General features: G+C 37.3%; 1 pseudogene; it reads left to right on the top strand.

Moving 5' to 3' along the window:
* Positions 1 to 15,063, top strand: part of LOC125350890 — a 29,960-nt pseudogene extending 14,897 nt beyond the window's left edge.
* The last annotated feature ends 5,905 nt before the right edge of the window (positions 15,064 to 20,968 follow it).

Here is a 20,968-nt window from a genome sequence, read left to right as displayed (position 1 = left end):
GGAGCAAAAAATACCTCATAGACAGCATTCAGGCCCAGAATTCAAGCCCCCAGTACAGGCACACACACACACACACACACACACACACACACACACACACACACACACACACTTAACAGAATGTACAAGACAAAAAGCTCCTTGTCTGGGCTGGGGATATAGCCTAGTGGCAAGAGAGCCTGCCTCGGATACACGAGGCCCTAGGTTCGATTCCCCAGCACCACATATACAGAAAACGGCCAGAAAACGGCCAGAAGCGGCGCTGTGGCTCAAGTGGCAGAGTGCTAGCCTTGAGCGGGAAGAAGCCAGGGACAGTGCTCAGGCCCTGAGTCCAAGGCCCAGGACTGGCCAAAAAAAAAAAAAAAAAAAAAAAGCTCCTTGTCTGAAAATAAATGCATAAGCAATATTTTGAATACTAAATTATCAAATTTATAGTGAAATATGTCTCACATGTCTAAAGAAATACAGAGCAGGAAACTTGAAATATAAAATGTAGCTGGGTGCTGGTGACTCACACCTGTAATCCTAGCTACTCGGGAGGCTGATATCTGAGGATTGCAGTTCAAAGCTAGCTGGGGCAGGAAAGTCTGTGAGACTCTTATCTCCAATTAATCACAGAAAAAGCCAGAAGTGGTTCAAGTGGCAGAGTGCTAGCCTTGAGCAAAAGGAGCTCAGGGACAGTGCCCAGGCCCTGAGAACCTGCAAGGACCAGTCCAAGGACAAGAAGGAGGAAAGGGAGGAGGAGGAGGGGGAGGAGGGGGAGGAGGGGGAGGAGGGAGAGGAGGGGGAGGAGGGGGAGGAGGAGGAGGAGGAGGAGGAGGAGGAGGAGGAGGAGGAGGAGGAGGAGGAGGAGGAGGAGGAGGAGGAGGAGGATCAAACCTCTTTCAAGAACCCAACAGTATTTTTAAAAAAAACAAAATTTAAACCTATTAATTGAGATTAAAAACCACTGAAGGAATAGTTGAGAAGGAACTAGGATTAAGAACTGGAAGGATTGCTAAAATTAATCTCAGACAAGCAAAGAGATAAAAAGGTGGGGCTGGGAATATGGCCTAGTGTAGAGTGCTTGTCTCATATACATGAAACCCTGGGTTCGATTCCTCAGCACCGCATATATGGAAAAAGCCAGAAGTGGCACTGTGGCTCAAGTGGTACAGTGCTAACCCTGAGCAAAAAGAAGCCAGGGACAGTGCTCAGCCCTGGAGTTCAGTCCCCAGGACTAGCAAAATAATAATAATAATAATAATAATAATAATAATAATAATATAAAAAAGTACACAAAGAGGCATTATGGATCCAACAAGAAGGTATACAACATATGTAGAGTTGAAATTCTAAAAGCAGCAAGGAGAAAGAGAATCATGGTTCAAATTCAGACTGGGACAAAGTCTACTAGTATTATCTCCAAAATAATGAGCAGAACTAGCCAGGCTGAAGGAGTAGCTCAAGTGACAGAGCAAGACAGTCAAGCAAGCATGCATGAAGCCCTGAATTTAAACTCCAGTACCACCAAAAAAAAAAAAAATAGAAGGAACAAAAAAAATTATGATCAAGAGACATGCATGTGAAATACATTCCTATCAAACTGGAAAATAACAAAACAATCAGTAGATCATGAAAGTAATAAGAAAGAAAAGATAAAGTCAATTGAAAGGAATGAAAGTTAAGCTACAAGAATTTTCTCAACATATATCAGAATATGGTGGGATGATATCTTCAATCATATGATTAGCACTTGCATGGTACTTATAAAGTACCTTGAAATGTCTTAAGGGCTTCACTTGAATGAATCTATTTAATCCTCTAAATCATAATGAGGTAAGCCTTGTTCTTTGGCTCATTTGACCCATGAGAAAACTGAAGTAGAAATCTCAAATAATGTTCCTATGATCATACTGTGTTACAGACAATTTAAATGAAATTAGCCTGTTTCCAAGACTGTGCTCTTGATACACATATTCAATTAATTCCCCATGCTAAGAGCAATCACTGGCAACCTAAATAGCTCTCCCAAAGTATATTTGCTACCATGTATCCACCAAGTTTTAAGAAAACAATAACATCAGATATTATACAACCTCTACCACAAAAAACAGAATATATAAAAGTTTTTCAAGAAAACGCAATTGTAAGTCATTAACACACAGGAACATATAGGTGAATGTCTTAATAAAAATATTAGTAAATCCCATATGCCAGGGAAATTTAATAAAAGCTATTCAATTGAAAATATATTCAACCTGGGGCTATAGCTACAAATCCAGAGATTCATTGTATGGACTTAATTGCCCTCATATACATGGCAGGTGTTCACTACAATATAGAGTATTCTGTATTAAAAAGATTAGAAACAACCTAAGTTTCTGAAATAAATCTCTTATTATATGAATTATTGAATGTCACCAATGGGATATTTTCCAGCAATGATTATAATCTCTATTGATATGAAAGCTCTCTAAGCAACTGCTAAATTTTAAAAATCAAAGGATAGTATCTACATTATGCTTATTATTAGAAACTAGGAAATAAGAAGTTATCTTTATAGTGTGAATACTAAGAAATGCCAGAAAACAGGACATGTTTTTTTGTATGGGGAGGTGGGTAGTAGTCACTGGTAAGAGAAGGGATTTTTTTTGTTCAGTCCTAGGATTTGAACTCAGGGCCTGGGCACTGTCCTTGAGCTTTTTCTCAAAGCTAGTGCTTTACCCCTTGAACCGTGGTTCCACTTCTGGCTTTTGGTGGTTAATTGGAAATAGTTCTCATGGACTTTCCTGCCTGGCTTCAAACTTCGGTCTTCAGATCCTACTCAACCTCCTGAGTAAACGAGGATTACAGACATTAGCTACCAATGCCTGGCTGAGAAAGGATTTTTTTCTTCTTTATTAATTATCTAATTTATTTATTGTCAAAGTGATGTACAGAGGGATTAGAGTTTCATATATAAGGCAGTGAGTACATTTCTTACCCAACTTGTTACTTCCTCCTTTATTTTTCCTCTACCTTTTCCTCTCCCCAATTCCCTCCCCTCCTCCACGCCCAGAGTTGATCAGTTGGTTTACAGCCTATAGTTCTGTAAGTACTGCTATTGCATTGGTTCACCTTTTATCATTTGTCTCTCCATTGTGATGTTCCCCTTCCCTTCCCTAGTTCCAATAAACATATATACAATACCTAGGGTACAAAAATCAATTATAGTGACATCAGGGGTAAAATGCTGGGGAAGAAAGACAAAAGAAAATGGCTTAATTTCACATGGTACATTGAAAATAAAAACAAAGATAAACCACTTATTTCCATAACTTGGAGTTCATTTCACTTAACATCATCACATGTGTTCATATGTACATAGCTATTGAGCTATTGTGATCTGCTAGGACTATCCTAGTACTGTACTAAAGTGGGAAACCATAGAGTCATGTTTCTTTGAGTCTAGCTGACTTCACTTAGTATGACTTTTTTTCCAACTCTTTTCATTCCCTTACAAATGAGGCAATATCATTCTTTCTGATAGAGGCAAAGGTTGGACAAATGGGATTACATCAAACTGCATGGCAAAGGACATAGCTTGCAAGATAAATAGAAAGCCCTCATATTGGGAGAAGATCTTCACTGGCCATACAGACAAGGGCCTGATATATAAAATATATGTAGAACTCAAAAAGTTAAATGCCCCCAACACAAATCCTCAAAGAAACAACTGCCACCTTAATAAATGGGCTAGAGACCTAAAAAGAGACTTCTCTGAAGAGGAAATGAGAATGGCCAAGAGAAGTGCTCAGTATCTCTGACCATGAAAGAAATGCAAATCAAAACAACATTGAGTTTCCACCTCACCCCAGTAAGAATGTCCATTATCAAGAAAACTAAGAACAACAGATGTTGGCAGGGATGTGGCCAAAAGGGAACCCTACTACACTGTTGATGGGAGTGTAAACTTGTTCAACCACTCTGAAAAGCAATGTGGAGGTTCCTCAAAAGGCTAAACATAGAACTTCCCTACAACCCAGCAGTCCCACTTTTGGGCATCTACCCAGAGGATTACAGGCAAGACCACACTAAAACTACCAGCACAACTATGATCATCGCAGCACAACTTACCATCGCTAAAATATGGAACCAACCCAAATGCCCTTCAGTGGATAAATGGATCGAGAAAGGATTTTTTAAATTTCTTTTTGTGCTGGGAATGTGGCTTAGAGGTAGAGTGCTTGCCTAGCATGCAGAAAGTCCTGGGTTCAATTCCTCAGCACCACATAAACAGAAAAAGCCAAAAGAGGTGATGTGGCTCAAGAGGAAGAATGCTAGTTTTGAGTAAAAAGAAGCCAGGAACAGTGCTCAGGCCCTGAGTCCAAGCCCCAGGACTGGCAATTTCTTTTTGTACAATGTATCTTGATTTTTGAGCCATAGTACCATATTACAAAACCAACCAAATAAATACCTAAGAATAATCATAACTAAGGGAAATAAAACTAAATTTAAAACACTAAAAAGAAAAATATATGACAAAAAATGGCATGGAAGGAAAGAATAATATGATAGGAATTTAAATGTTCCATTGTTTGAGATGGTGAGCAATCATAGATAAAGTTTAGAATGTAGTGAGTTTAAACATCAATGACATAATTTATTTAATTTGAGTTAATATATTCTTATAGCATATATACAAGGTACTTGAAACAAAATTTAACAACCAGGATATGTATGCGTGTGTATGTGTATGTGTGTGTGTGTGTATCAGTAATAGTGAGAAATTTGATGATAGCAAGTACAAAAACATGATTTTGAGAAGACAAACTATGGAAAGATATAGAGAAGTTCATAACTAATCTTGATCTAATATCTATATATAACATATATATCTGTGTGTACACATGCATAACTTTGGACCCAAAAATAGGAGAGATGAGATAAAGTATACAGGAAGCACTTATAAAAGTTGAGTTTGTGCTAGATGATAAAATGAGTCTTAGTATGCTTCAATAACTAGTAGCATCAGACTATGTTGTACTTACTATTATGCTATCAATATGCAAATTTGCAGGCTCCCACATGTAGCTTAGTAGAGCCCTGGGTTCAATTTCCATCATCACTCTTGGGCATTTATCCAAAAGATTACTAATCAGGTTACAATATATAGCTGTATAACTATGCTCATTTTTACACTATTCACCATAGTCAAGGTGTGGAATCAGCCCAGATGCCCCTCAATGGACAAATGGATCAAGAAAGTGTGGTGTGTATATACACTGTGGAATTTTAGTAATAGTTTAGAAAGAATAACATTGCATCGCTTGCAAAGAAATGGAAGGAACTGGAAAAAATCATGTTAAATGATGTAAATCAGGTGCAGAGAGAAAAAGGATATGTATTTCCTCTCATATGTAGAAGCTAGAATCAATTTATAAATATACAAGTAAACATTTGGGGGTGGTGTGCAAGGGTACACAAATGTATTAACAAACATATGTTATTTTCAGACAAGAATTCAAATGGCTTAATTGATTAGAAAAACAAACTCACAGTCCAATAAAATTATTACCAGGTAATTGGCACTCAAAAGGTGTGAAGGAGAGGTAAAGAGAGTGAGGTAAGTGAATAAAGAGAGGAAGGGAGGGTGAGAATGCAGTCATATTATTCAATGAATATTCTATGAAGTTAAGAAAACTGGAAGGATGAGTTTGGTTGAGAGAGTTGGGGATAATAATGAAAGGAGTGACATTAAGATGCATTGTATTCATAAACTGATTTGTACAACTATTTAAAAATAATAAATATATAATTTAAAAGGTAGAGTGAAAACAAAAAATAAATGAAGAAATTCACAGTAATACTATATCACGTTATGACATTTATGTTAGAATATAAAGAAAATAGCACATTTCTGTTTATGTTAAGAGGCAAACATAACATTGATTTGAAAATAGAGTGAGGAAGGGCATGATGAGAAAGTAATCTCACAACCTAACCAAACTCCTGAGCATAAGTGCAAAAGTTCTACTCTAAATAATATGCTCTTTCTATTGGTAGAGTAGGAGAAAATTGAATTCAAACCAGTGAAGATGCTGAGACCAGATGAGACCATGGAACAAAGTAGTAAACTCAAGGAAGAAAGCCACCATATCTCTTGCTCATTATTCCAGAACTTCAAGTCTGTTTTGTAACAGTTCAGAGTCTATGTGTCAAATGCATACCTACACCTTTCTATACTAAAATCAACTTTGCTATCAAATTCTTGAATAATACATTCTTATCTGACGACTTTTAGGTATTATTTCTCTGTGTTCTTGAATGTATTGATCTACCAGATTTTTTTCCTATGTTTTTTCCTTTCATCTCTTATCACAAAACAGTTCATTTGCTTTCAGCATGATTCATATGTATTTATTTCTTGATCCTTTCATGTCTGATAGTCACTGATACAAATGGTGTGTATGTTAAACTTTCTCTCTTATGAATGTAGATACTGTTGTTCCTTTGATCAGGTTGTTGCTATGGAAAATCTGATGTAACCTGACCATGATTTAAAAGACTTCTTTGTTCTTCCTGTTAACCTAAGGAAAATTATTTTTTCTTCCTCCAATAAATTCTAAAGGATACAACTTAGAGGCTACCTTCAATATCAATGTTTTCACTTTTTTAAAACTTATTTTTATTGTAAAGGTGTTGAACAGGGGGTTACAGTCACATAAGTGAGGTAATGAGTACATTTCTTTTTTAACAGTTACCCTTCCTTCATTTTCTCCTGTTTTCCCCTCCACACTCCACACCCACCAAGTTGTAAAGCTCATTTCTAACATACTTTCCAGTGAGTATCATTATTGTATATGTTCTTCCTTTGTCCTGCTGTTTCTGGGATTCCCTTTCACTTGCACAGATCAATTAAACTTATATACAAGACAAAGGATGCAGAAAATGAAAACAAACAACAAAAAAAGAACTGAAAACAGAACACAGTAAAAACCTCTTGTTTCTAATTTTTGGGGTTCATTTTGATATGCTTCTTTATATATGGTCCTATGCACTCAGTGATTGGGCTATTGTGACACCCTGCTAAGAATATCATAGACATATTCCAGTTGTTACAAATGAGGGAAAACATACAACCTGCATTTTGGGAGCCTTGACTTGCTTTGCTTAATATAATGTTTTACTGGTCTTTCCATTTCCTTATGAATGGGGCAATGTCATTCTTTCTGATTGAAGAATCAAATTCCATTTTACGTATGCATGTATGTATGTATGTATGTGTATATCACATTTTCTTGATCTATTCATCTACTGAGAGGCAGTGAACATGGTTGTGCTGGTAGCTTTAGTATGGTCATTTGTGGTCATTTGGGTAAATGCCCAGGAATGAAATTGCTGAATCATAGAGAAGCTCTATGTTTAGTCTTTTGAGGCACCTCCATACTGCTTTCTAGAGTAGGACCAATGCTTTCCTTTTTTTTTTTTAATTAAATTTCATTGACAAGGTGATGTACAGAGGAGGTACAGTTACATAGTAAGGTAGTGAGTATATTTCTTGTCTTATTTGTTACACCCTCCCTCATTTTTCTTTCCCTTCCCTAGCATATATACAATATCCAGTGTACCAAAATCATATACAGTGATCACAGGAGGGTAGGAGGGTATGTCAAAGGAAATTCACCTAGTACATTAAACATAATGACAACAATTTCTCTAAAATAAAATTTGTTTCTTAGATAAAATTAGGATATTTCTTCCAGGAAATTTTTTCTTCTATGAAATTTTTTAATTTTTTTGGGGGGGGCAGTCCTGGGCTTGGACTCAGGGCCTGAGCACTGTCCCTGGCTTCTTTTTGCTCAAGGCTAGCACTCTGCCACTTGAGCCACAGCACCACTTCTGGCTGTTTTCCATATATGTGGTGCTGGGGAATCGAACCCAGGGCTTCATGTATAAGAAGAAAGCACTCTTGCCACTAGGCCATATTCCCAGCCCCTTAATATTTTTTTCTATTCTATTTGTTGAGCTCTCTTCTTCATGTTTACCAATTTTTATCATTATTATTTCGCTGTTTATAGCGGCTATATTGTTTCTCCATGTTCTTTAATCATGTGTGTTACTAAGAACTACATCCAGAGACCTTGTTTGCAAGGCAAGTGCTCTACTACTAATTCCCTTATTCTCTTTCCAAACTATTTAAATTTAATGAAATTGTGTCACCTTTCAGGGATGATTCTATTCCTTCTTATTTGTAATTTATTTATTAATCCTGCAATGGCAATTTTTACACTTCATTTTTGTTTCTTAGCTTTGCAACCTGCATTTCTCTCCCAATCTTATGTTTTGTAATGTAATTCCTGAGTTCGGAAAATTGAATCCAAGTTCTTATATTATTGTGTGGTATGAAATACTTGCAGGGAGTTTTGTTCTTTAGAGTATTTTCCTCCAGAATGGACCTTCAATTGCATTTGATGTTCCTTTCACTTCTTGCTACTGTTTATAACGTTCCTATTATTTTTGGTTGCTGTGTGTTGGCTCAAGTGCTGTTCAGTTTCCTTTGATTTTACTCATTCTGAACACGGCAACTCCATCCTCAGACACAGGTGGATGAATTTATGTTGCCTCCTCTCCCACTTGGACTCTATTTTCCACAACTCCAAACATGAATCTAAGAGCTGAGTATGAAATCTAATTTACTTTAAGTTAGAGAAAGAGATCCACTTGGGCTGTATACATAGACTTTGCTGACTCTTCCTTCTGTCATCTAAGATTCAGCTAAGTATCTATTAAAAGGTTCTTGTTGCTTAGGGAAATATTAGTCTGAACTTTGAGTTTGAGATAGTACCTTTAATTCAGTGTAATGTCCTAGAGACTGCCCAATCTCAATGGCCAGTTTTCCCTTTCACCTGACTTGTCTTGTCACGTCACAGCAGCTTTTATTTTTGCCTCCCCATCCAGAAAATATACTCACATTCATGCTCAATTCTTATTTTTTCCTTTACCAATTAGAGGATATTTGCTAAATTTCCAAGGCTTTAATTTTCTCTTTTCATATTCTAATCCTAGCAGTTGGAAAGATAAACACTTGTTTTCTTTATAACCATTGTAATGGGGTTGTATTTACTTATTTGGTTGCTGATTTTTTGTTATTGTTGTTGCCTTGGTTGTTTGGTTTAGTGTGACATAAAACATATGTTTTAACCTCACTCCACTACATTTATTTGAATAGTTGATTGGCCACATACTGATAAAAGAGAAGTATATTGTCGAGTTAAATGAAATGCAGATTTTACATGGCTAGCTCTATGTAGATGTTAACTATAATACTAAATATATAAATTTAGGTAAAAATACATAAAGGGGTGTATTTTAATGTTAATGCTGCTATTCTTTAAAAGAATAGTTTCCACTTTCTTCTTCAAGCTTGTCTACATTTCATAAAATTTCTATAATACACATTTTTTCCAAGCATGCTATTGCTTCTTTTTTCTTTGGTCTTATTTATAGCATGCCTTTTACCAAAGGGTATTTGATGTGGTTTTCAGCAGGAGAAATATACAATGAGGTTAATGAAACAGAAAATCATGACCAAGGGAAAAACAATGCAAAAAGCAAGAAGGGGAGAAAGAACAGAGCTGCTAGGGGATCTGATTTTGAAATAAAATAGGTTGCTGGACTTGCTTATATCCCAGCCTTAATATGCCCTGCTGGAAGTCAGTGAGTTTTAGCTGGAGAGAGAAGGCTATTCAAGGGAGCAAAGCAGAGACTGAACCTGTACCTGCCTGTGAGCTGAGTGGTTCTTTCCCAAACCACCGATCAGTAAGCAAAAAGATGACCATGTCATAACTAGAGGCTTGCTCTGTGACCACCTTTGACACAGGTATGAAAAATGGCAGAGACCATGGTTAGTGTCACATTCTGAAGGACACATATACACATACGTTGGTGATCAGGAAGTGGTTGCATAGTAGGAAGAAGGACTATCTTTAGGAGTTACAGAGAAGAGCTGTTGTCAAAGTCCTGCATGTGGCCCTGTGTTCATCCTCCAAAGGTTTAATCTAACACCTGGGCAGCAATGCTAGCTATTGGAAGTTCTCATAAAATCCTTTAATTCTGTAGGCAGAACTTGTGGAGCCCTCTGTGCTAGGCACAAATGGTGGTGAAGAACTTGCCCATGCTCCTTTGAAGTTGACTTCAACAACATTTTAAAGACATAATTTATAAGTCATAAAATAAATGTGGTCTAAGTGTACAGTTCAGCGAGTTTTAATGAATTTAGAGAGTTGTGAAACCTTTGCCACAGTGCAGGTTGAATTCGCCTAGGTTTGTCTGTCTTCAGTCCCCATTCCTATCCCAATCCCAGGCAAGTGCTGGTCTGTGTTGTTTCTAGTGTCAGCTCTTAGTATTTCCCATGTGACTGGAATCATGCACTATGAAAGAAGAACATGTTCACATAACTTCATAATGTCATGTAGATTATTATTGAGACCATAGGCTGTATATTTACCCTTCTTGCCTCTATACATACTTAGATTCGTTTGTTTTTTGTTTGTTTCTTTGTTTTTGGTCTGATTATCCTCATTTTCTTTTTTTTTTTTTTTTGCCAGTCCTGGGGCTTGGACTCAGGGCCTGAGCACTGTCCCTGGCTTCCTTTTTGCTCAAGGCTAGCACTCTGCCACTTGAGCCACAGCACCACTTCTGGCCATTTTCTAGATATGTGGTGCTGGAGAATCGAACCCAGGGCCTCATGTATACGAGGCGAGCTCTCTTGCCACTAGGCCATATTCCCAGCCCCATGATTATCCTCATTTTGTTAAGTATTGCAGAATCTAAATGATCACCCACTAGCCATCTCACCCCAATCCTAAAAAAAAAGTTCCATAATAAACACATGAACATACCTTTCCTTTTTACATTGGATAAAATGCATGTTCCATAAGTTGACATTTGAAGTCCTAAACAATCTGACTACATCTGTCCACAAAAAATATCTCCAACTCAAACTAGCAAAGACATATATAAGGTATGTTACTGCATAAAATCTCTCTATACAATAACTTTATTTATTTATTTATTTAAATAATTTTATTGTCATGGAGCTTGAACTCGAGGCCTGGGCATTGTCCCTAAGCTTTTTTGCTCAAGGTTAGTGCTTTACCACCTTGAGCCACAGCACCACTTCTAGCTTTCTGGTGGTTGATTGGAGATAAGTCTTATAGATTTTCCTGCTCAGGCTGGCTTTCAATCATGATCTTGAGATCTCAGTCTCCAGAGTAGCCAGGATTACAGATCTAGCTTACACAATAACTTTATATGTAAATAATAAAATGGTAAAATGTGGCAAGATACATTAGGAAAAATTAGACATGGTAAACAGCTGCCAGGAATTCAAAACAACGTTTAAAGCAAATACAAGAGATACTCATCCTTTTACTTACCTTAAGATTAAGGGACCAAAGTTGTTTTAAGGGAAAATGAGGCAGGATAAGTTAGGGAAAATGAGGCCTGGTGAAGGCAACTCAAAAACAAGGTATTTAGATACATAGAAGAACTATCTTTGCTTCAGAGAGAGACAACAGGATGCATTTATCTCTTAGGAAGAGATGCATTTTTCACTGCAAGAGTTAACATGTATTTGGCATGATATATTGCTTTCTAAGAGAAATGCTCCCCCCAAAGTAACTAAATGGTAGAGCCAAAACACAAAAAACCAGAATGGTAAACAAGAGCCCGGACCTTAGAAAGTATAACAATACCAAGAGTGATTGAGAGCAAAGATAAACATCTATCTTTTCTTATCTTTAAAAGTCAGACTCACTACCCTGTATACTGTATATATGTGTATTAGAACTAGGAAAGGGAAAGGGAATAACAAAATCGAGAGACAAAGGATAAAAAGACAAACGATTTCAAAAGCAATACTTACAAATCCATTTGGTGTAAACCAACTGTACAACTCATGGAGAGGGAGAGGGGGTGGGGGTAGGCAGGGGGAAATGAGGGAGAAGGTAACAAGTTGAACAAGAAATGTACTCACTGCCTTACATATGAAACTGCAACCCCTCTGTACTTCACTTTGACAATAAAGAAAAAAGGAAAAAAGGAAGGAAGGAAGGGAGGGAGGGAGGGAGGGAGGGAGGGAGGGAGGGAAGGAGGGAAGGAGAAGGAAGGAAGGAAGGAAGGAAGGAAGGAAGGAAGGAAGGAAGGAAGGAAGGAAGGAAGGAAGGAAGGAAGGAAGGAGAGAGAGAATATGTGAGTTTGAAAACCTTCTTATTTCTGATCTTATATCTATATGCAAATCGTGGTGAAGTCAGATCTCTTGCTGTCTTGAGGGTATGACCTTTACTTTTTGGGGTCTCTGATTTTTATTATATTAAATGGCAAACTTGAAAGTGTTGATTGGTGAAATTTTTCAGGCTTATTAGTTGTACTCCCTTACTTTAATTGTACTCCCTTACTTTCTGTATGTTAAGCTCTATCATTTGCCTTGCTGAATGGTTTTATTTATTTATTACAACAAATAAAAAAGTCAAAGTTTAGGCATACTAAGCACTCAGTTCTAGCTTATATGACCTGTAGATAGACAAGTTTGGTTCTGAATCTGTATATTATCTTAATGATCTTTATTTTTAATTTCAATACTATGTCACTGATCTTCCTTTTAGTAGTGCTTGATGTCTTTTCCTCGGTAATGAAAAAAAAAGTAAAGTTGAAGAAATGGCAGTCAACTTCTAATTGTATATTTTGCTTGTAGGAGAGGTGATAATTTCTATTCTGTTCTTTTCTATTCTATTTAAGGAGGGGCTACTGACTGCTTTGGGCACCTAGAAAACTGCTTCCCCTGGACTCAAATTCTATTGTGTGTTAGAGAGTATTGTTCATCTTTAGGATAGTAGATACAATCATGCTTAAGCACAATCTTCTTTTAAATGTGTATTTTTCATTGTTATTATGAAGATGATGTATAGATGAGTTATAGTTATATAAGTCAGGTAATTCATTTCTTTTTTAAACGTTTTAAAAATATTTATTCAATTAACTTATTTATTGTCAAAGTGATGTACAGAGAGGTTAGAGTTTCATACATTAGGCCTTGGGTACATTTCTTATAATGTTTGTTACCTCCTCCCTCATTCCTCCCTCCCCCCTCCCCCTTTCCTTCTCCTCCCATGAGTTGTTCAGTTGCTTTACACCAAATGGTTTTGCAAGTATTGCTCTTGGAGTCTTTTGTCTTTTTATCCTTTGTCTCTTGATTTTGATATTTCCTTTCACTTCCCTAGTTCTAATACGAGTATATACAATATCCAGTGTACTCAGATGAGATACAGTGATAGTGCAGGTACAACCACAGGAAGGGGACACAAGAGGATCATCTTTTTGGACAATGTCACCCCTTCCTGCAGGAGTTTTTCTCTCCTGCCTCCACCCATAAGTTGTACACTTCATTTTCAACATAGTGTCTAGAGAGTACCACTGCTGCATTTGTTCACCCTTTGTCCCACCCTTTCTTTGTTCCCCCCTGACCATCCCAAAGACAAATAAATGAACAAACAAGACAAAAAAAAAAGTCAGACTCATTGTTTTTATCATATAAATGCCCAGGAAGACAAAAAGGTGTGTGTCTCTCCTTTAAAGCACCCACACTCTTAGAGTTTATCTCTGCTTTTCTATTTGTCTGTTTGTCTGCCTGCCTACATGCCTGTTTGCTTGCTCATTTGCCTACTCAATAAAGCCCACCAAGTTTTCTCACCATTGTGGTTGTCCAGAAGTTCTTATTCTGCAATGGGAGCCAAGGACTCTAAGTAAAGAGTTCCTAAGGGAAACTTCACAAACCCTGACCTGCATCTAGTGACAAAAAAAAAAAAAGAATAAAGGAAAAATCCTTTTATAGTGAGAACAAAAAGCAAGTCTACTCTTGTGATTCAAGACCATAAGCAATCTGTCTCCAGTGTCATTTCCTCTGCCTCCTACGTCTCCCATAATGTTCTCAAGTCAAAGGGACCTGACTCAGAAAGTTCTCATCCTAGAACCTCAGGTACATGCTGGTTCATAACCTAGAATACCTGAGTCATTTTCCTCATAGCCTTTGGACCTTCTAAAAAATGTGTTTGTGTATCTATTGCCTGGCTTTAGGTCCTATAGTGGCTACACAGCCTATTTTCTACAATCACAAGAAATACTAGAGCTGCACCAGAGCAATTAACAACCAACAGTTCTTTGTTGCCACTAGGCCATATTCCCAGCCCCCAACAGTTCTTTGGTAGAGTGATAAAGGCAAGCATTGTTAATGACAATGGGAGAGCAGCTGTGTTTATTCAAAGGCAAAACTACTTTGATAAATCAAAGTGTTACAAACGTGGTGAAAGTGGGCATTTAAGTTACACCTGTCCTAAAAAATATGCCTGGAGAATGTGAACCTCCAAAGAAGAAAGAAAAAAAGAAAAGAAAATTCCTGAACCAGAAGCAATTGAAGAAGTAGAGTAGAAGAAAGTGAAGATGAATGAGAAGATCCTTGGCTTTACAGTCTCAAGCAAGCCATAGCATTCCAGCAAGCCAAAGCTGAATAGGAACAGAACACACAGAAACCTAGTTCAGAAGGTTCCCTCAACATCAGATGACTCAAGACACCCAAGTGAAGTAAGGAGACTGGGTCGGCAATGGGCCTTGATGGTAGAGGACATTCTTTGATTTGCAGATGTGTTTTGAGTTGTCAGGTTCCAGTAAAGTCTTACTCTCCTTCAATGATTGGTTCTTGATTTCCCTTGATTGTTTTCCATTTGATTTGTTTGGCTTATCTTCAACATCTGTGTTAGATTTAAGAGTGTTCACTTTTTTTTTAATTTACTTTGTGTTCACATCTGATTTGATTTCATACACTTTGTGTGGTTTGGGGTTATACAAGATGTGTGTTAGCTGCTGTACTCAGGGTGGTAGGTCTTTGAAACAGGAGGCCCCTTGCCGCTAGCTAGCACTCTAATAAAGACTCCACATTTGACATTTTAAGTGGTGGCTTCTCTGTTCTTGCCATTGGTTCTACCATAGAACACAAGGATAAAGAAAAGTATACATTGCAGTGATGAAAAAGAACTTAGTGACTAAACTTGTATTTATTATGTAAAATATCTGTAAAATTAAAAATCTTGGAGTACATACTTTAAAAAAACAAATCTCTCTAAAATCTGACTCAGGGCTGGGGATATGGCCTAGTGGCAAGAGTGCTTGCCCTCCTATACATGAGGCCCTGGGTTTAATTCCCCAGCACCACATATACAGAAAATGGCCAGAAGGGGCGCTATGGCTGAAGTGGCAGAGTGCTAGCCTTGAGCAAAAAAGAAGCCAGGGACAGTGCTCAGGCCCTGAGTCCAAGGCCCAGGACTGGCCAAAAAAAAAAAAAAAAGAGTGACAGATCAATAGGCAACAAGCAAGAAGGCAATGTTGGAATGAAATAATGGTGACCCAAATTCAGGGTTGTAGCCTAACCATGGGTTAGATAATTTGAATTTTAAAGGGTTTATATTTTATTCTGGAGAAAATCAGAGAGCCATTGAGAATTTTCAAGTCGTTGGGTACCTTCATCATATTTGTCTATTCAAAGCAATATTTATTTGTAGATCATTCTTGAAATAGTCAGAATGACGATGTAGAAAGATGTAGAGAGGGCTGGAGGAGGCTGAGGGAGGAAAAAAAAGGCAAGAGTTCAATGAGGATACAAATACAATAATTTCGGGCAGTGATTATGAAAGTCTTGAATGGAGCAATTGAATTGAATTGGCAATGGACACAATGGGATGTGTGAGACTTTACAAGTTCCAGTGAAACTAGTCACCCATAGACATGAGGAATGAGACAGAAAAAGAGTGAACAAGTGCAGAGATTGGGTGACTGAATGTAGAATGGCAACTGTCAAGACAAGAAACTCTAGTTAAGAGATGGTTTATTAAAAAAAAAAAAAGAGATGGTTTATTGGAAAGATGAGAAACTCCATTTAGGTTATGTGAATGTAACCTAAGTTACATTATGCAAATTATGAAACCTTGCAATTCTAGAGATGAATGACTGGGATTTGTTTGCAAAGTCCTGGCTCCAAATAAATATGCAAAGAATAGGCAATACGTAATTGTTAGATTGTTGGTAACTTTGAAAATGGGTTTCTACATTTCTGCTGTAATTTAGATAGTCACAATGAGTTAACACACTCAGTTTAACAAGTAGAAAAAAAATAAACATGCTGAAAAAGATTGTATGTTATTTAAGTGGCATTAGAGAGTTGTGAACACAAAGCCTAAAGGACAAAGTGCCAGTGAAAGATAAGGCTCCAGTAGGTAAGAAGGGCTCAGGGTCTATCTTCCTCCCTGGAGGCATCTAATGAGTCTTGTTACAAGTATGTAGGACATCTGACCTGTCATACACAGAAGACTTTGCAGGATGTGACTAAACAAGTAGAGAGTAAAACAACCATGTGGGATGGCAAAAGAGATTGGAATCTTAGAACTTCAAATATAGAACCAGTTCTCCCTGTCCATCAGTGCTCCTTATTGTCATTTTCTGTGTGCAGTCACATCAACATAACAAGCTGGACTGGACTTGACAGCCAAGACTTTCCTTCATGAGAAAGTTAAAAGTTAAAGTGTAAGCCATGATGAGCTAGGAGAAAATAATTCCCATACACTTCTGATACAATTTTTATTCAAAATATGTAAAGAACTCCTAGAGGTGGGGAATAGTGGCTCATGCCTATCATTCTAGCTACTCAGATGGCAGAGACCTGAGAGCCATGATTCAAAACTAACCCAGGCAAAAATAAAACATGGGACTCATCTTCAATTAAGCACCAAGAAAACCTGAAATGAAGCTGCAGCTCAAGTGGTAGAGTGTTACCCTTGATTTAAACAAACAAATAAACAAAACCTCAGTGACAGCATCCAAGTGTTGAAGGTTTAAGCCTCAGGACCTGCATATACATGCAAAAGTAACTCTTGGAAATCAATTCTTTAAAAGCTAAACTGTTCAATAAAATGAAAAGTAAAAGACTTGAGGAGAGTTAAGGGAGTATTTTACAAAAAGGAAATACTCAAAATATGAAAAAGTGCTTCCAATTGATTGTGAGAACACAAACAAAACCCACAAACAAAGAGATAATATGATATTGCTATCAGAATGCACTAAAATACAAAGGCCAATAATTGCAAGCATTGATGAGCATATGCCGCCATAGGCTCCTCAGAAGCATCTGGTATGAGTGCAAAAATAAGCCTTCTCTATAGTCTAACAGTACTAGCCCTAGCTAATTACCCAGGATACATAAAAACATACACACAAATGCCTTTACAGGGTTATTTTTTAAAAACAACTTTATTCACAGCAATTCTAAACTTAAAACACTCTGCATAAAAAAGGATAGCCACATTGTATACATATGTATTCATGCAATGAAATACTAAGTATCCATGAAAAAGAACAAACTTCTAATATGTGCCACAACAGGGAATGATTTCAAAATTGTTACATTAAATGAAAGGGTTAAAACATCAGAGGACCAAGTGTAGGATCCCATTTATATGAAATCAAAGAACATGAGAAACAAAGGCAAGCTCTGGCTCATTACAATGTTTTGTGTATACAAGACTGGTCCCACAAGTTCAGCATGTAGCTAAAATGTTCCTGTCACCCTTGAAGATGCTGAGGCTCAACATTTGCCTTGCACATGTGGAATACAATGGTGTAAATAAACCAATTGTGGCACTGGTCAGATAAAAGTCAAACACATACCTTTATGTACAGTACATAATACTTGATGACAGTGAACACCTAAGTAACTGGTTTGTGTTTTTACTGAACTCTACCTTTTATTTCTATATGCAGTGCTTTTCTGCTACTTAGAAAAAAAATTTACTATGTAAGTGTGCCTTGTTTGCACTAGCAATATCCTCATGTATCTTGTGTCAACTGCATCTCTTGACTGCATCAGCAACCCATGTTGAGCAATGGACCTAGACCATCTAGGTTTATGTAACATGCTCTGTGCTGTCCACATGAAGACAGAACTGTCCAAGGGTGCATTTCTCAGCCTGCATCTCCATCATAATATGACATTTACTGTGATAGAAGGAAGAGCAGTGGTGACTGCAGGGTGGGAGGAGGGAGTAGACTTTAACTGGGAAACAACACGGCAAAGCAACCTGAGCTGATGGAAATAGACTATTCTTCTCTTGTTAGTTATGGGGTTATACAAATATGACAAAGGTCATCAAGCTATATACCCTCTGACTCATGCATTTTCCTGCAGGTAAGTTACTCCTCTAGATATGATTGCCTGAAGAGAGTATATCGTCCATTTTGCTGTATTCCTGCAGAGAATGCCAAACACAATCAATCTAATCAGCAGGACATATCAGTAAAACACAAAATGAAAAACTATCTTTTTAAATGTCAGTATAATAAAATACAAAGAAAGTCTGTGGAAATTTCCAGCTTAAAGAAAGCCATAGAAGCATAACAACAAAATACAATACCTGACTGGAGATTGAATTTGATTGTAGAAAGGAAGAGTACTATAAAGACCATTATTAAGATAGCTGATAAAACCTCAATATACATAGTAAGCTAGATAAATCTGCATGGGTGTGAATTTATGGAGGAGATAATGAACTTAATTAGGTAAGAGAATATCTCTATTGATATAACATACAACCACAAGAATTTAAGAGGGAAAGAGATGTGCTGTGTATGCACACTTGCCTTTAAATGATCCAAAGAGAACAAAGGACAAAGCAATTTGGATGAAATGAATCTAGGTGAGATTTTATTCCCTGATACTATTTTTAATTTTACAAGCTTCTATAAATTTGGAATTATATTTGAATAAAAGTAAATAAAATGTTTTCAATAAAAAGCATGTAAATGTCAACATAGCATTTATAATGCTATAGTCTCTCTTTTTAAATGGATTATAGAATATTGTATACCTAAAGTACACAATATTAAGAGTGGTTACTTATGGTGGTAGGCTTATTTGCCTTAGGATATTATTATTTACTCCTATATTGTTTGGTATTTTCATGTCTTTAATATTATTGAAGGAAAGACTATTTCAATTTTTAAATACGGAACAACCACTGTAATGAAACTGGAATCTCCTCCCACTTTTTGGCAACTCAGTCTTGAAACAAAGTCCAAACCTTAGAGCATTCCAATTCTCTGGAAAGACTTGTAACATAGGGAAAATTCTTGTTTGTGGGTGCTGCTCTAGCTAATAAATGCCAACTGCGAATATGAGGAAGGCTTGAGCAAAACACAAGGAAGAGGGAAATGTTGCCAATAGGATGCAGGAACAGCCAAGTGCCCCAGGAACAAGGAGCAAACAAAGTTCTTTCCTGAATCACTCTCGTTTGGTTCCTTCTCAGCTATTGCTGTTGCCCATTTTTCTCCACATGACAGGAAGCCTGACTGCTTACAGCTACAGTTCTTTAGAACTTTCCAGGGGGGTGGGGGAGGTTGTTTGGTTGGTTGGTTAGGTTTTTTGTTGTTGCTGTTGTTGTTGTTGTTTGCCAGTCCTGGGGCTTGGACTAAGGGCCTGAGCATTGTCCCTGGCTTCATTTTGCTCAAGGCTAACACTCTACCACTTGAGCCACAGTGCCACTTCCAGCCTTTTCTGTTTATGTGGTGCTAAGGAATCTAACCCAGGGCTTCATGTGCACAAAGCAAGCACTCTACCGCTAAGCTATATTCCCAGCCAAAGCAAGCTTGCTTGCTTTGATTTTGGGGAAAATACGTGGGTTTGAACTCAGGTCTCATGCTTGCTGGGCAGGCACTATACCACTTGAGCCACACACCTCTAGCTCTGAAATTTTGTCTCTTAAAACATACTCTTACATACAAGCTGTCTTTCAGTTCTGTGTTAAAAATACTTCAAAGAGGGAGCAGATTGGACTAGGCAGGTTTATGCCCTTCCCTAGATCAATCAACAAAAACCTGGATTATAGATCAATTTGAGTGGCCATTCTGCCATTGAACAAAGACTTGTTATTGGAAGAATCTTAGGAAACTTTTTTACAATTCTTATTCTGTAATTCTCCATTATCTTCTGTGACTGGGGTAGTTGTTTGTCTACTTTGCATAGATGCTAGTTCCTTGTTGGTTAGGAACTACATTCTTTTCCCTGTAAACATTAACTTAATTGATAGCATGATGCTTCCATATAGGAAAGAAATGTCTAATATTTGTAATGAACATTGAACCATGTTGGTATTTGGTAGACATTCAATAAAAATTTGCTGAGAGAGAGAACATACATGTTTATTCTACAAAGGACTGAAGGAAGGAAGAATGAAAGGACAGAAGGATGGGAATGGACAGAAGGATAAAAGGATAAAAAGATCAATGGACAGACATCTACATTTTCCTGTAGAAAATATACATTTGTCTTCTAGGAACTCAAGGCATGTGTTCTGAGCTGACTAGCCTGGGTTCCACAGTGTGGACAAGAGGCACATTTAATCAGCACACGGAGTCATTAGGCCTTGATCTTGGCTTTCCTTACCTGCACTTTCTACATTAAAGCCATGGGATTGTGGATGAACAAGATCTAAGTAAGTCCCTTTTCCATATCCAAAAGACAAGAACATACCTGAAAAGAAAGCATAAAAAGATGGATATAATATATATGGCTTTAATTAGCAAATATGTAGTTACCAACAGTGGGCTCAACACTATTCAAAGCAGAGTTGTGGGGGAGCTAAGAAAAAGATAGTAGAAATCAATGTGTTAGTGCCGTAAGAGAAATGTACAACTTGCTAGCAAGGCTTTTTGTTTTAATTTTTATTCTCCTTATTAATTTAAGCTCTCTCTTCTTTTCTTTATCCCAGGCCAGTCCCCAGGTTGGAGGTGATATTATATGATGGATAGGAATGCATGAATAAGAAGCATTTTCCCTAGGTCCTAAATCCCAGCTCACTAGAAAGTTAAGTTAGCTGACAGAGCTAACTTAGTCTTGGGGCCAGGAAGA

This window comes from Perognathus longimembris, chromosome 4, assembly GCF_023159225.1.
Source record: "Perognathus longimembris pacificus isolate PPM17 chromosome 4, ASM2315922v1, whole genome shotgun sequence".
NCBI classification, from domain to species: domain Eukaryota; kingdom Metazoa; phylum Chordata; class Mammalia; order Rodentia; family Heteromyidae; genus Perognathus; species Perognathus longimembris.
The sequence above is the reverse complement of the archived record's forward strand: the minus strand, read 5'-3'. Positions and strand labels throughout refer to the sequence as shown.